General features: G+C 33.6%; 1 long non-coding RNA gene across 1 annotated transcript in view; it reads right to left on the bottom strand.

Annotated features, from left to right (window-relative positions):
* Positions 1-9,663: 9,663 nt before the first annotated feature.
* The window catches only part of LOC119830029, a 67,590-nt gene continuing 62,499 nt past the window's right edge, over positions 9,664-14,754 (bottom strand). Inside the window, exon 3 of the long non-coding RNA XR_005287830.1 lies at positions 9,664-10,190. This is a non-coding gene — a long non-coding RNA (uncharacterized LOC119830029). The remainder of the gene's footprint in view (positions 10,191-14,754) is intronic.

Genomic DNA, 14,754 nt, shown 5'->3' with positions numbered 1-14,754 from the left:
GTAGTACTTTTTACAAAAAGTATTTGATGACAGTCTTATATTAGGAAAGAGAAAGAGATTTGAATGATGTCTGAATCACATAACGTAGGACAGAATTATGAAGTAAAATCATTAAGTACGAATCATTAACTATCGTATGAGCACACTGAACACCATGAGCAGACGAAAAAATATTTCAGAATTGAGATTGATGTCGCACGCATGTGCAGACGGCTTGTCTTGTATGCAAAACAACTTGCTTTTAAATATAGAACTAATTTATGGTCATACTCCGCGATTATAGATAAAAATAACCGACGTTACTCTCGGTGCTCATAATTTATTTATTTAAAACTAAAGGTAAACGCAGATAAAAGTGAAGTGTTTATGACGCTAGCTTTAAGAAATAGAGATTACGGCGTACTCAAGGATAAAATAAAGTTAGATTCATCATTAAAGCTTATTATTTTAACGAATCGTAAATATATTCCGATCGAAAACCAGTCCGAATTTTTTATATTTTAACAAATGACACTCCGGTTTTGGCTATTAATTGGAATCATCTATTTTGCGATATAATAATATGATAACAAGATTTATCATAAGTATTTGCATAATATTTATGAGATATAATTTACTTGGGCAATAATATAACGATGGAATATTGTCAATAAATAATTAAAATAAATCCAAATTAAGGGTGAGCTCCCACGCGATAAGAAGTGTTATTTATACACCTTCATGTCACAAAGGAACCGCTGCCGAATATCACCCATAAATATTGGACTGAGGTGTAATTTTTCACATACCAAGTCTTCTCGAGCGTCGCACCTTTAAAATAAATGCAAACAAAATTTAATAGGGAGAGATGCGCGGGATCGCGGTCTTCAGGTAAAAATAAACTATAGTCGGCCAATGGTTTGAGACATTTTTTAAGAGAGTATTCTAGCGAGTCAGTTAGCATAATAAACATATTACTTTTTGCTAACATGCGTCTTGGATTTACAGTTTTTTTTTTTTACAATCGCATTGTAAATCTTCAAAGATTAATGTTTCTTTGCCTTTTGCAATTTCACACAATCATAATTTTGTTACGAATCATTTAGGTTTGTGAATGTAAACTGAAAATTTAACGTAACGAAAATTTAACAATGAAAATACACCAATTAATCTAATCAATACCTTATATAGATCTATTTTAGAGCTTTAAGGAAATTACATGTAATTTTACATACTAAATTTTCAAGGTCCAACAACGTCATAAAAGTATAATAATTTTTTTATCAGGGGAGCTCGTAACTTTTCCAATTCTAGACTGTAGATACAGAAATAATAGATACAAATATAGGTAGATTATTTACGATTATTGGTTATGGAGAGAGTTGAGCGACGCGTCCCGCGAGCCTCGTAACCGGACTTCGCAAACACCGAGGGTGCCGGGCTGACGGATATATCCATCTTCAGGGAATACTGGGCCCTTTCTCAAATTATAAATCGCTAAGGGCTATCAGTAACGTGACGTCTACATACCGAAATCACGCTTTTGCCTTTTCGCGTTTACACCTGGCCAAACAGTAACAGGGAATGCAGCTTTTGAGGGTAGATTATTATAGATTATTTATTTATTGGAAAATGTATGTCAGTGCCTTGTTAGATGTCGAGAAAAAGAAAAGAGACAAATAGATAAAAGCTTAAATCTAAATAGTCAGCTTTCCGCAAGGAACTTCGCTCGCGTGGACTACAACATTTTATACGCCGTGGATTTTGGAAGAAAAGGCACGTTTAAAAACCTCTCGTGTGTATATCTCGTCAACTGTTAATTTAGCAAAAGGCTTATTTAGAAACTTCATTTTCTTTTTAAGCCCTTTCCAATGATCTCATTTAATAACATATCGTGGATTTATTTGTTTATCCCCCGGTTGCATGTATCTATAGTCACCCCTAATATTTTTTTAAAATAAAATATTGCCTATATATTTGACCTAAAATTGGTCCATCACCATATTTTTATATAGTAATGGATCAATTTTTACCGTCAAAATTTGCACAGTGGTTTTAAGAGTGTTTTAGTTTTTAGTGGTGAAAAGATTTAGTTATTATTAATAAATACATAAAATACATGAACCAGCTGTAATGAACATTATTTACGAATCTTTAGACAACGCTGCAATATCTGTAAAGCAAATATATCAGTAGACGACCCTCATATATCAATGTGGATATCACGAAGACTTTAATAAATATCAGTATCTATTTGTGACAAAAAATCGTGAATCAAATATTTGGCCTGCAATAAAAAATAGATAGAGACATTGCACGCATTTGTAATAAAAGTCTCACCATAAATAACAGTCATGAAATATAATACACCTGCAATCTTGAGAAAATAGGAAAATCATTTTCCGAGGGCGCGCGGTCAGGCGTAATATTGTTATAAATGTACTTTCTGTGGGACATAAATAATAATGTTGGTCGCCGCACACCCTGGAGCGGCGTGGACTCCGGAGCTCGGCCGGCGGGAATCGACGAGTTTCCTAAAATTGCGTTTCTAAATATTATGAGGTGATACTTTATCCAAAAACTTTTACGTGCATTAAGTATCTCAAATTGATTTTGTCTTCTTCACGTAATGATCAAAGGAGTTCCATGTATTATGTGGGGGTAATATTTTTCGTTCCAAAATATTTATATAATTAGATATAGACGTAGGCATTTATTTGGCGCCGACACAAAAATATAATTAGAATTGATGAATTGATATTGTGTTTCGGTATTTTTGATACTTACCTTTAATAAGATAAAACCTGTATAGATAAGACGTTTCAACTTCTATAGATATAAAATACCTTATCATTTCTAGCACCACCATTAATCTATTACATAAAAATCAGACAAACAAAAACTCAGTTACGTCTCCTTCAAAAAGAGCGCAAGTAGAGGAAAGTCGCGGTCACCTTTGGGAGTCATTTCGCACCGACAGCTTGTAAATTCTCCATTACGCGATATGAAATATGCGATTCCGCCGTTTACGATATCCACCAAGATTTCGATCTACATTGTTTTAACATTTTTCATACGACTTGTTGTATAAATGTTATTAAATCTATCTATAAATGTTTTATCTTGAAATTCATCAATTTATATGTTTATCAATTAATTCATACGAAATCAGTATTAAAATTAAAAATAACACATTATAATCACATCATTTGTGGGAAACCTCATAGTGTATATTCACAACATAAAAAATATCTTAATTATGATAAATTAAGTCTACGATGTTAATTTAGATAGTCTATATGTATTTAAATAATTATAATTTAATGTTTAAATATTTATGTTTTAAAATTTAAATATTACAAAAAAATTTTTTGCTAAAAAGGTTTTATTTTTTAATACAAAAAATGTGTGTATGTGATTATTTCAAGACTATTGTTGCTATTTTTATTTTTCTATTCCCTCATCCCTACTTCCTTCTAATATTATAAATGCGAAAGTTTGTAAGATTGTGTGTTTGTTACTCATTCACGCAAAAAATTCTCAACCGATTGCAATGAAATTTGGTACGTAGACAGGCAGACAACTGGAATAACATATAGGCAACTTTTTATCCCGATATTCCTACGGGAAACAGATTTACGCGGGTGAAACCGCGGGGCGTAGCTAGTATTTTATAAATGCAAAAAATAAACCAGTCTGTCTCTTCTTCAGGCCTAAACCATTGAACCGGACTGTATGAAATTTCGCATAATATTTAAATTATATATAAATCTATACTAATATTATAAAGCTGAAGGGTATGTTTGTTTGTTTGTACGCGATAATCTCAAGAATAACTGGTACGATTAGAAAAATTCTTTCAGTGTTAGATATTCCATTTATTGAGGAAGGCTATAGGCTATATATGTACCACGGGCGATGCCGGGGCGGACCTTTAGTATACGTGTTATCATAATTCCTCTCATTTTAAAACAATTTATCTGAAATTACAATCATATTTTCTACCGTAATATAAGTATGATGTGTATCCCTATTTTAGTGACTTATAATTCCATATGAGAATTCCATAATTGAAGAAAGATAAAGAAATAACGGAAAGTCATATATCAATTTACCTCTTTTTATACAATATTCTTTGGTTTTTCTTTTATTTTTTGTTGGCCTAATTTTCTACTCAGTCATTGACATTATTCGACCGCATATAACGATATTATAATTAGGAGAGAGGTTTAATGATGTCGGAAAAACTCAAAACAATGAGAAGTTCGCATTCACGTCCGCCATAATGTGCAATCAAGTGTCTGATATATGACCGTATGCAAACCTAAATCTGTTTAAATAATCTCAACAGAAAAATAAAATCGAGAATTTATTTAATTAGAATTTACATTACAGCTCGCTTGAATTAAAATATTAATCACTGCATACCGAAGACAGAGAGTTAATCGTTTTAAACTATGAATGTTCCGACTAAAATAGCTAACGTTATTAAGAGTCACGTCTTAACAATTATGCGTGTCATCACATGTCCTGTAGGACATCAAAATAAAATCATCGCTATTTATGCATCTGAAAGCGTATTGATGGCATGCAGTGAACTCTTATAATGTAATAAATCGTCTGAAAAATATAACAGTCAACACTATGTCATACACGTGTCATCGAATGTCCCGCTCGTGTGGCGACGCTGCGCCTCCCTCCGCGCCGCTCCTCCACGCGGTCGTTCACCATAAATTGTATCAACATAAATAAAATCTGGCGTTCCATATTTTAAAACTTTATTTTAATAGCCCACTATTCAACGAGGAATTAAGACGTGTTTATTAGCTGAACACTCGTATTACACAAGTGCTTCCTTCATAAGTTTCTTGCTCTTTAATGCCATAAATCAGTTTTCATGTTAACTTAATAGATACATCTGTGATGTGATTAAATGCGTTTACATAAAATGATGCATGTTTATTTTAAATCAGCTCTTGTCCGTGGCTTTCCACGCGTTAAATTCGGAGTAGTTTAATATGTTATTATGCATATAAACCTCTTGAATCACCCTATCTATTAAAAAAAAACGAATCAAAATCCGTTCCGTAGTTTTAAAGATTTAAGCACACGTAGGGACGTAAGCACGGAGATAGCGACTTTGATTTATACTATATATTCATACTTTACTACTTGATGTGCCTAAATTGTCGGTTATGCTTTTGTATTTGTATAAACATCAATCGATCGCAATCGGATAGATAAAGTAAATAAAGCAATTAACTAGCAGATAAGACACTTCAATAGCGCTCACAGGTTCATAAGAATAACCACAACAGCAGCTGTGACACTAATCAATTAACTGCTGTCATACAGCTCTTAGCTTGATGACTATTAAACTACCGCATTTTAATTTCAACCAAAAAACAATATTATGCCACTCGGAATGTTAAAAACACAATATTTTTCAACGTGCTCTTAATCTCAACAAATTGTTTAAAATAAAAATATTTAATGATGCGCATCTACAGGAGAAATGTGATGTTTTTAAATTTGCTACGAGGCATTAGAGATTTTGACGGGCACATTTAAAACAATAGCTGAAATCTTTAGACACGGCTATAAGTAATTTAATTTGAATCGTTTTGAAGCTCTGCCAAAATGACTAATTCGCGCCTGCCTGTGGTGGTTCTCAATTTATCACACATTTTTATAATGCAGGATTAGAGTTCAAATAGGTCTATACTATAAAAATAATGGATGACCGCTATAATATAGGTAACGCACATTGAAAACGTGTAAGACGTTAGAACATTGCTTCTCATTCATCTATCTTATTGAACCCACATGTTTTGGCTATTGTGAGAACATATAGTTTTTACCACCAAGTATGCTTTTTTCTTAATTTTATACATCTCAATGTTTATGCTACAATTTCACGCCAATTTTCTGTGAGGATGTGGTACTTCCCCGGTGCGATGGCCCAATTCGTGCCGAAGCGTGCTGGACTCCTACATGCTAATTAATAATGTTGAAATTTATATATTGACCAATATTAATGGAAAAATATGTTGGAATTATAATAAGATCATCTTGAGACGGTAAGAGCTATTCATGAATGGGTTTGTAAACGATATGTTTTAAAAAATTAAGTTTAAAAATGTAAAACTAATATAAAAAACAATATTTCATAGTGAAATATACAAATTAAACCGAAGTGAAAATAACAGAGAGTATATAAGAGAGGTCGGATTTAGTAACATTCATGAAATGCCACCGACGTAATAAAATTTTATAAAACCACGGGTTATCGTAAACAAAACAAATAGCAAATTTTACGATCTATTCGTCGCGCTTTTCCATTTGCATGGTATGAGTATATGACAAAGCATTTCTAGCAATGGGTTATAGTGACAACATATAAGCTCCTTTGTCCTTGTTTGTTGTAAATATTTTGCTATAGAAGAAACTAAGAAACTAATTAAATAATTTATTATGTCCTTATATAGCTACATACACATGTACATCATCTGCCCCATACCCCCCTAGGGGACACGGGACTTCACTTTTATATAGCTAAACAGTGCTACGACGCGCGGTTTTACATAATTCATATTTTTCATAAAAAATAATAATTTATTAAGGTGTAAAACATATTTATCTATAGTTAAAGTTTCTTATAATTTACAAAATAACATGTCTTCATAACTGCGTGATATTATTTGACAATAAGGCGGAAGTGACGTCATTGTTTTAATTTCATTCGAGAACAATAAACGAAAACCAAAAACATAAAACGAAGTAGATAACATACGGAATATTTACATTGTACTTCATGGACACGTTTAAAGCTGTTAGCGCTTTTTCATGATAATAAAAAAGGTTTCAACAAAGGCCAATTAAAAACTGAAGTCATAACAGGAAACTTGATATAGCGGCCGGTAGTTTTTTGAGAATTACCTTCTTTCATCATAAAGCCGCGGTGAGCGGCAGCTGCCAGCACTTCATGTGGTTTCCGAACGGCTCCTCTTTAATAATATTGTTTATTTTCTGGCTGGAACTGGAACAACAACACATCATAAAAAAATGCCTATTAAGATGTGTCACCCGGTAGTGTAATGATATTCATTACACTTTTATAAAAATAGGCATGCTTTGATCTCTATTTTGTTGCCTACTAATGAGAGCATAACAATAATACATTATTTACGTAATTATCATATCATAAATAAATGAATACTTAAAACTAAAAATATACTTACACGCACTGTTGTGTTCTTAAATAATTATTTACATCTTCTAAATATTATTAACCTATTCAATTCATCTTTAACTTCTTTAGCATGGTACAAGTCTCACATTATACGTTCACCTTTATGACTCGTAATTTACTTCATGATAGACGATTGAAGCATAAAATGCAAAAATAGAACATAAATATATATAACAAATTGAAATATATTATAGTTTGTGCTCGTTATCATGTTCAGACGACAATAACATCGCAATTACACATTGAGATTGCACACAGCAAACACAACGCGAACGTGTCAAAGGTAACGACAATACAGAGGAACAGTTAGCAATAAGGCGTCGTCTGCTAATAACAACAGTAGCATCTCCGGCGATATCTCAATATCGTAGGTGCGAGTTAATTAACACATGACGCTTGTGGAAATAGAATTCCTGTAAGTGCGGGGTGCGCGCGCGCCCGGGGCACACGCCGCACCCGCTCACCCGATGTTTGTATACAAGCAACGAGACTTCATTACGCCGCTGGCTAATGTATTCAACTTCAGCCTCCACGTTAGCAGCGACACTTCTCGGAATCAATATGCTCCTTGTATGTTTTGATTGGCTGACGCTCGACACCGCAACACAAATACGCCCTTACCCGCCGCACAATAAAACACAATTTCCCACACGTTCATCCCACGACATTAATGACAATGAATACAACGAACAGATTTCAATGTTAATACTTGACGGGATATTTCCTATAGCGGTAACGACCTCTGCATTGAACTTGTCCAATTTTAGGGTTAACGGGCATTAATTTGTTTTATTATCGGTTTATCGTTTTACAGTTTCCTGTTCTAAAACGTTGTGACTCCATATTGTTTCAATCGACGGCTATTTTCACCATAGTTAAGATATTTGATTACATGAGATTAATGTCTGTTGTTTCAAAGTTATACGTAAAGTATAATAATCAATCCTAAACACAGTCGAGAGAGAATTTATTTAAATCAACATGAAAACAAATATCGCATTACTTTAATGGAACTATGGATATTGCAAAATCATAATGTCAACGTCTGATCTCGCCCCTAAAAATAATAATGTTTCATCTTATAAAAATATTTCCCTTACGACTGTCGTTCTGTATATCACGGTATTTGTCACAGAGGATCACCCTTTATGTTCGTTTCCAGTCAAACCCCTTAGATAAGCGAGCCTTTTATATGCCAAATATAATATATTATGGTTTACATTTCTGACGAAAAATTACTATGGACATACCTCATACTGATTAAATCGCACAATCGTTCTGAAATTTGTAAGATACAATAATAGGCACTGTTAATTATGATATCAAAGATGAATTTGTCATCAGGAAGATGTTTTTATAAAGCTATACACTAACTTTGAAATATTGATATATCGATTTTTTTGGTTTATACTACTATCCAAGTATGAAATACACAATGTTCATTATCTTATCTATAACAATTATGAGAAATAAGCAGAGTTTATTTCATCACACGGTTGCTTATCCATACTTTGATAGCTGAGGAGAATACACGAACCATTACTTCCGACATATGAGCAACGCAAAAATATCCGCGCATTATGGGTTATCAGAGGTACAGTCGCGTCTCCCGGCTCCAGTCGTCTATTCACTTCCCGTTCTTATTTAATGGATTGCTCGCTTTCATGTCCACAAACGTACAAAGTTTGCGATCCTATGATCACGTGTACAAGGAAAACTATTTATATCAAAGAAACGTATTGCAATATTCAAATTCAAAAGCGTTTCCTTAACAGCATTTTCTGGTACACTCGAGTATGAAACTTCTCACCGATCTGTTTGCTCGTCTATAGCTCCCCTTTCATATGAAAGACGAAAACAAACAGAGAATGTGCCAAATAGCAAACAATATTATACGGAATGCACAATAATATCAGTTCCGGCGGCGTGAGCTTTCCTCCCGCGAATAAATATGAAATTCGAAGACTACTCGCGGGCGAGCAAATATTATGGGAGCTTTGCTTTGGTAAAATGATAACCGTCAAGATTGAAAATTTGGATTTGCTCCCGCGGGCTACGAGTAGCGCTGGTGAATGCTAAAGTACTGCATAACTTATGCCGACATGTCTCATCTTTCGTTAAAATTGTAGTATACTGTACATTGAAATATAAGTCTTGATATTTTATTCATAATAAATAAGTGCATACAACCATGTGACGTTATTTAGAATCAAATACTGCATATACTTTGTTTTGGTATATTCGCTATATGCTTTAAGCCCAAACAGTTAAAATAAATAGCAAAATAGAAAAAAAATATCGATCGTACTATTTAGTTATATTTACATATTCAGTCTTCGTATACATTAAATTAAACTAAAGCAGTGATTAAAACAAACCAATCAATAAAATATTTTTAATAACATACTAATAAACCAAAGCAGTGATAATAAATCAAACCAACCACTTAAAAATATTTAGACTTTTTAATAACATACTAATTATTGTCTAACACTCTATAAGATGAGATCTGCGCTAGTGCATAAAATGCATCATAAAATTATACAACTAGTTAAAATAAAACATGACTCGAATACTATTTGCAAATACAAGCAAGTTACTCACACGTACTGATTGAATCTGAAGAGTAACGACTCAACAAAATCCAACCGCAATTTTCTGCAATGTCATCGCTGCATATAAAAAGTTATGACCACTGGCAATATTTCCAAGAGGCAGATAGCTCGGAGGAAACGATATGCAGTAAACGATCGGGCGTGAGGTCTCGCGGGGCCACTGCGCCTCCCTGACCCGTCCGATTTTATGCCAATTTTCATAAAAATAAATCTGACTCTCGTTGATTGAACCAGTCGCCACCCCGTGTTCGTGATCGCTTTTCTATTTTATTGTTATTAGCTCAGTCGCAAGGGTACGAATTATTGTTTTGCCATTTGTCCCAAAAATCAGATAGGTGACCGATCTGGAAAACAAATAACATTTCAAGCTTATATTATATATTGACACAAAAACAGAACAATAAATTGAATGTCCTTTCAAGAATAAACTGCAAAGATGTGATGAAATTACGTTGTATACATACTACATATTGTGTTCTAAAGGTTTTTAATTCATATTTAATAATCAACTCACATGCAACGCATTAATATATATTAGAATACAAAATAACATAATGTAACTGTAAAATATTTGTTTAAAGTTTTAAAGTATGTGTTAAGCTTTGTACGCAAAAGCTCATCAATCCCATCCCATTTTCAGAAACTGACGATTTAAATAACAGACGTAGTAGATTTTAATAATGAATGTTATGACGAAGAGAATTGTACGTATCTATTTGTTGAATTGAAGTAATTTCCTACTCCCAATATCTATTACAAGGTCGTTACCACACACAGGAGCTGCATTATCTATACCTTACTAGTTGACACTATCCTCTTATCTGATAGTATTTACAAAGTAAGTACTTACATTGAAAGATCTATATAAAAACAAAATGATTACGAGCTTATCAGTATTGATTAAGCTTGTTTGAAGCTTATAAATATTACAATCAGCCTTCGCCTTCAAAAATTAATTCCAGCAAAAACGAGTTATGTGGAGTATTTGGACAAAAGTGCAGACCGTAGTCAAAGAAGCATGGCGGGCGATCGTGATTTATCGTCGGCCGCTTTTGAATATTAAATAATCTTTAATGGGAGCGCATGATCGTCCCATTAGCCGACGTCGTTGCTTTCACGTTTAATAAAGAGTCATTTATAAGCCAGCGACGCTTTTCCCTTATCTGGACGAAGTATGTCGCGCGTCTGAGAGGTGCCGCCCTATCGGAATTAATTCATAATTTTTATCCTGGCTGGAAATAGTAATAATATAGCAAGTAATATAGCAAATAGCTGTTGGCATTGTATTTAGTGCGGTTTATTCGTTATCATAAAGGCTACGCAAATGAATAAAGAGCTATCTGTAATTAATTTTCCCTTGCCAAAGGTTGTTTCGTCGATAAACATTAAATCCAAGGTAAACTTATTCCAATGATATGCAAGTAATATAAATTCGTTTGTAGATCTTATTAATAAATTGGAATTAGACAATGCTGCACAATTATTTATGCGTAACGTTCTATATATAAAGACATTATCCAAATTATCCACAAAAAACAAAAAGGTTATGAAAAATAATATTAGTCATTTTTGCATTAAGATATAATATAAAACGGGTTAATAAAGCACTTTTGGTGTGTCTTAAATGTCTCATAATGCGATTCGTTCATAAAGAAGTAATATATTAATAGATTAAATTCATCTTATATTTAACAATAAACCATGTATTAGCCTATAGTATAGATAAAGCTAACCCGCCTCAATAAAAATACTTTCTTCTCAAATGAGGTATCATGGAATCCATACACATTAAGAGGATGAATGTCCTATGAAAGGCATACAAGATTACTAAAGGCGCATGTCGTCAGTTACGACTTCCTAATGACACTTCGATCGCGAGCGGCACTCATTATCACGGAACATTCAATCGGTTAGCTCGAGTTATTCCTCTTAATATCTCCGCAGCGTGGGCAGAGCGGCCGGGATATCGTCACGTATTCGCGGCAGACCGTCGTAATTATATCGGCGCAATTAAAGAGCAACTAATATATTATAATCGTTCTGTTAGCAACAGTTGTTTTTACCAGAGCTCGGTGAGCCGACGCGGCGCGTTTTGATCGCGTTCACATAACCTCGCCGTAACACCCTATTACTATAGCGATTGACCGACGAGATGTGAACGATGGAGGAGCATGATGTTCTATTATGCGCTACGATCCTGATGCCGTCGAATAGCATCCATTGGAAAGGCGATACTATTTTCATGTAACGCATTCATTGACAACTCTTTAATCCATTTGAATGGAAAATATTGCTGTAGCACTCTAGACGTACAAAAATTTTATGTTTATTCATCTTTACTTCGCTATAGTTACACGGTTTTCAACTTCAAATAAAATGAATCGCGGAGCTGCAATTGTTTTATTCCTACGGAAAATCAATACAATACTACCGTTTATACAATTACGAGGCTATTGTGAGTAGTTAGATAGACAGGAACATTAGGCAGTCAAGTCAATGTGACTGCTTAATAAAAGGGTAGGGTGGGTTTGATTTGCTTGCGAATCATGAGAAAATTATGCCGGAGCACACGTCGAGATCGAGGCAGGCTGCTCTTTGAGAACATCCGACGGATAAGAATAATTACTTGCAATGATTGAACCCTTATAATCTGAGTTTATTTAATAGTCGACAGATGTTAATCGCCGCTCTGACTGTAGGTAATTACGACTTGATATCTAAAAACGTGCAACTTGGAATGGATTTACGTGTTTAAAGAAGACAAAACAGTTTTTATTCTCTTCGGTATTCAATTTATTACACAGATATATGTACATAATATATAAATATAGACTGTGAGTTATGTATGCAAGATGGATTATAATACATACACCACACACTAGATAATCTTTTGATATATAGCAGTATCTAAGAAAAAATATTATTGAGTGAATTTGTCAAATGCGTTTATGGCACATTATACTCCACTCATTTTAGGTATTTTAAACCCCAAGCGCGGAATGATTTCTAGTAAGTGAAATTTTTCTATACACCTTTATGATGGAAGTCTCTAGAAATTTGTCGTCAAACAATCTACAAAAAATGCCTCTACTTCGCTGTCTTATAAAATACTATTATATTACAGGGGTCAATGTTGGTAATGACTGCAATATCAAAATGCGCTCAATCTGATTTGACCCTAATTCTCTTTCGGACACCCTGTTGGATAGTCACATTTTAGCGTCTCAGTCATAAATGCCATGCGCGTGCCTGTTAAGGCGCGCATGTTAATTCTAATCCTTGTTGCATTTAGACCGGGGCGGCCTAGTAATTATGTGCTTTCATTTGTCTGTTTCTCAGAACAAACGAGCGAGCCTCGGCGTGTAAGCTTGCTCCATGTAAAGCAGTTAGCAGTACTCTAATCTCACTATGCCATTAATTTAAAGAATACGTCTACGTAACCACTTCACCGTCGCCGAAATACAATTCTCCTTCACATTTTCTATTTGCATATTAAAATAATTTCGAGTAAACACAGTACGTAAGTTGTTTCCGTGCGTTCGGTACTGTTCGAAAAGAGCATACGCGTCTTTAACGATTCGATGAAAAACGAACCTTAATTTGAATACGTTATAACATAAAATGAATGATTTTCAATTTAATCATGCTTTTGTTTATCACCGTAAACGCTAAGAATGATGATAGATAAAGGCTGGTTGTGCGCCCAAATAGATAAACTAGCGTGGAAATTAATGTCTACATTTACTGGTGCATGAAGTTTCTAGTTAATTATATGTTTATGGTTACACATTTATAAAAATAGATTAGTACTACAAAAGGTACCCACTATTATCGAGGAAGGAAATGCATATATTTTATAAATGTTTGATTAAAGTAGAAGACATATCAATACATTTATCATTGAAACATCTATCTATAAGGCGTGAAATTTAGGGTACGAAATTTTAGTAGAATATGTGATTTGTTTTGTTTCTTATAAGCTATATTTTATATTTGTTGTAAGTAAACAAATTGCTTAAAACTCAAAAAAAATTCTTCGATCGAATACTTTATAATTATTATGAAAACTTATTAATAAGTTCTATTTCAACTAATTTTCGTTTACATTATAGACATTATGTACCTACACGTAGACAATATATCTGTTTTTTTAATTCCCCAACCCCTATTAAGACATCACGACAAAAAATTAAATCGATTAAACGCAACATCTATTGCATATGTTATAGCCAAGTAAACCTGGCTTGATTAATCTTAGCGGTGGCTAATTGTAAAGGGACACGCGTGTGCTCACTAACCGTGGTGTCAGTTTACTTTATGAACAAATTAATAATTACAAGCACAACTTAACATTCCCGCAACTGATACGCAATCTAAAAACACTTCTATGAATTACAAATTTTATGATGTTCGCTTTATAATGTAAACTTTATAATTTTATGATATGTTAATTTAACAACTTCACACATTAACTAACTGCCCGACAGGTACACAAAGATTTACAACCATATTTGTTATACTTTTTGTTATCATTTTACGCTTGCTTGCTATTCCATTTGCATATAGACTAAAAACGATGTATAAGATGATACCTATCTAAGTATGAAATTATTCAATCATACACATTGTGAATCCTTAGTTAGGGACAACGTCATCATTCCAACTGAAATAGCCGTAACTGCGTCTGTATTCATAATCCTTCATTCTAGGCAATTTGATATTTTCCCCTCAGTACGACCCTCCGTAGCGTGTTTAACACTTCACCGATTTTTAACGTTTGTAGTATCAATTAATTAAAGAAAATTGTGGGGAGGAATATTGAATAGCCGGAACAGGTATCCACATACCATTATCGATATCACCGTGAAATGTTTAACGTTCAGAACATAGCGTTATGAAATAAGTGTG

Source organism: Zerene cesonia, chromosome 1 (genome assembly GCF_012273895.1).
Source record: "Zerene cesonia ecotype Mississippi chromosome 1, Zerene_cesonia_1.1, whole genome shotgun sequence".
Classification (NCBI taxonomy): Eukaryota; Metazoa; Arthropoda; class Insecta; order Lepidoptera; family Pieridae; genus Zerene; species Zerene cesonia.
This window is presented reverse-complemented; position numbering and strand designations above follow the sequence as displayed.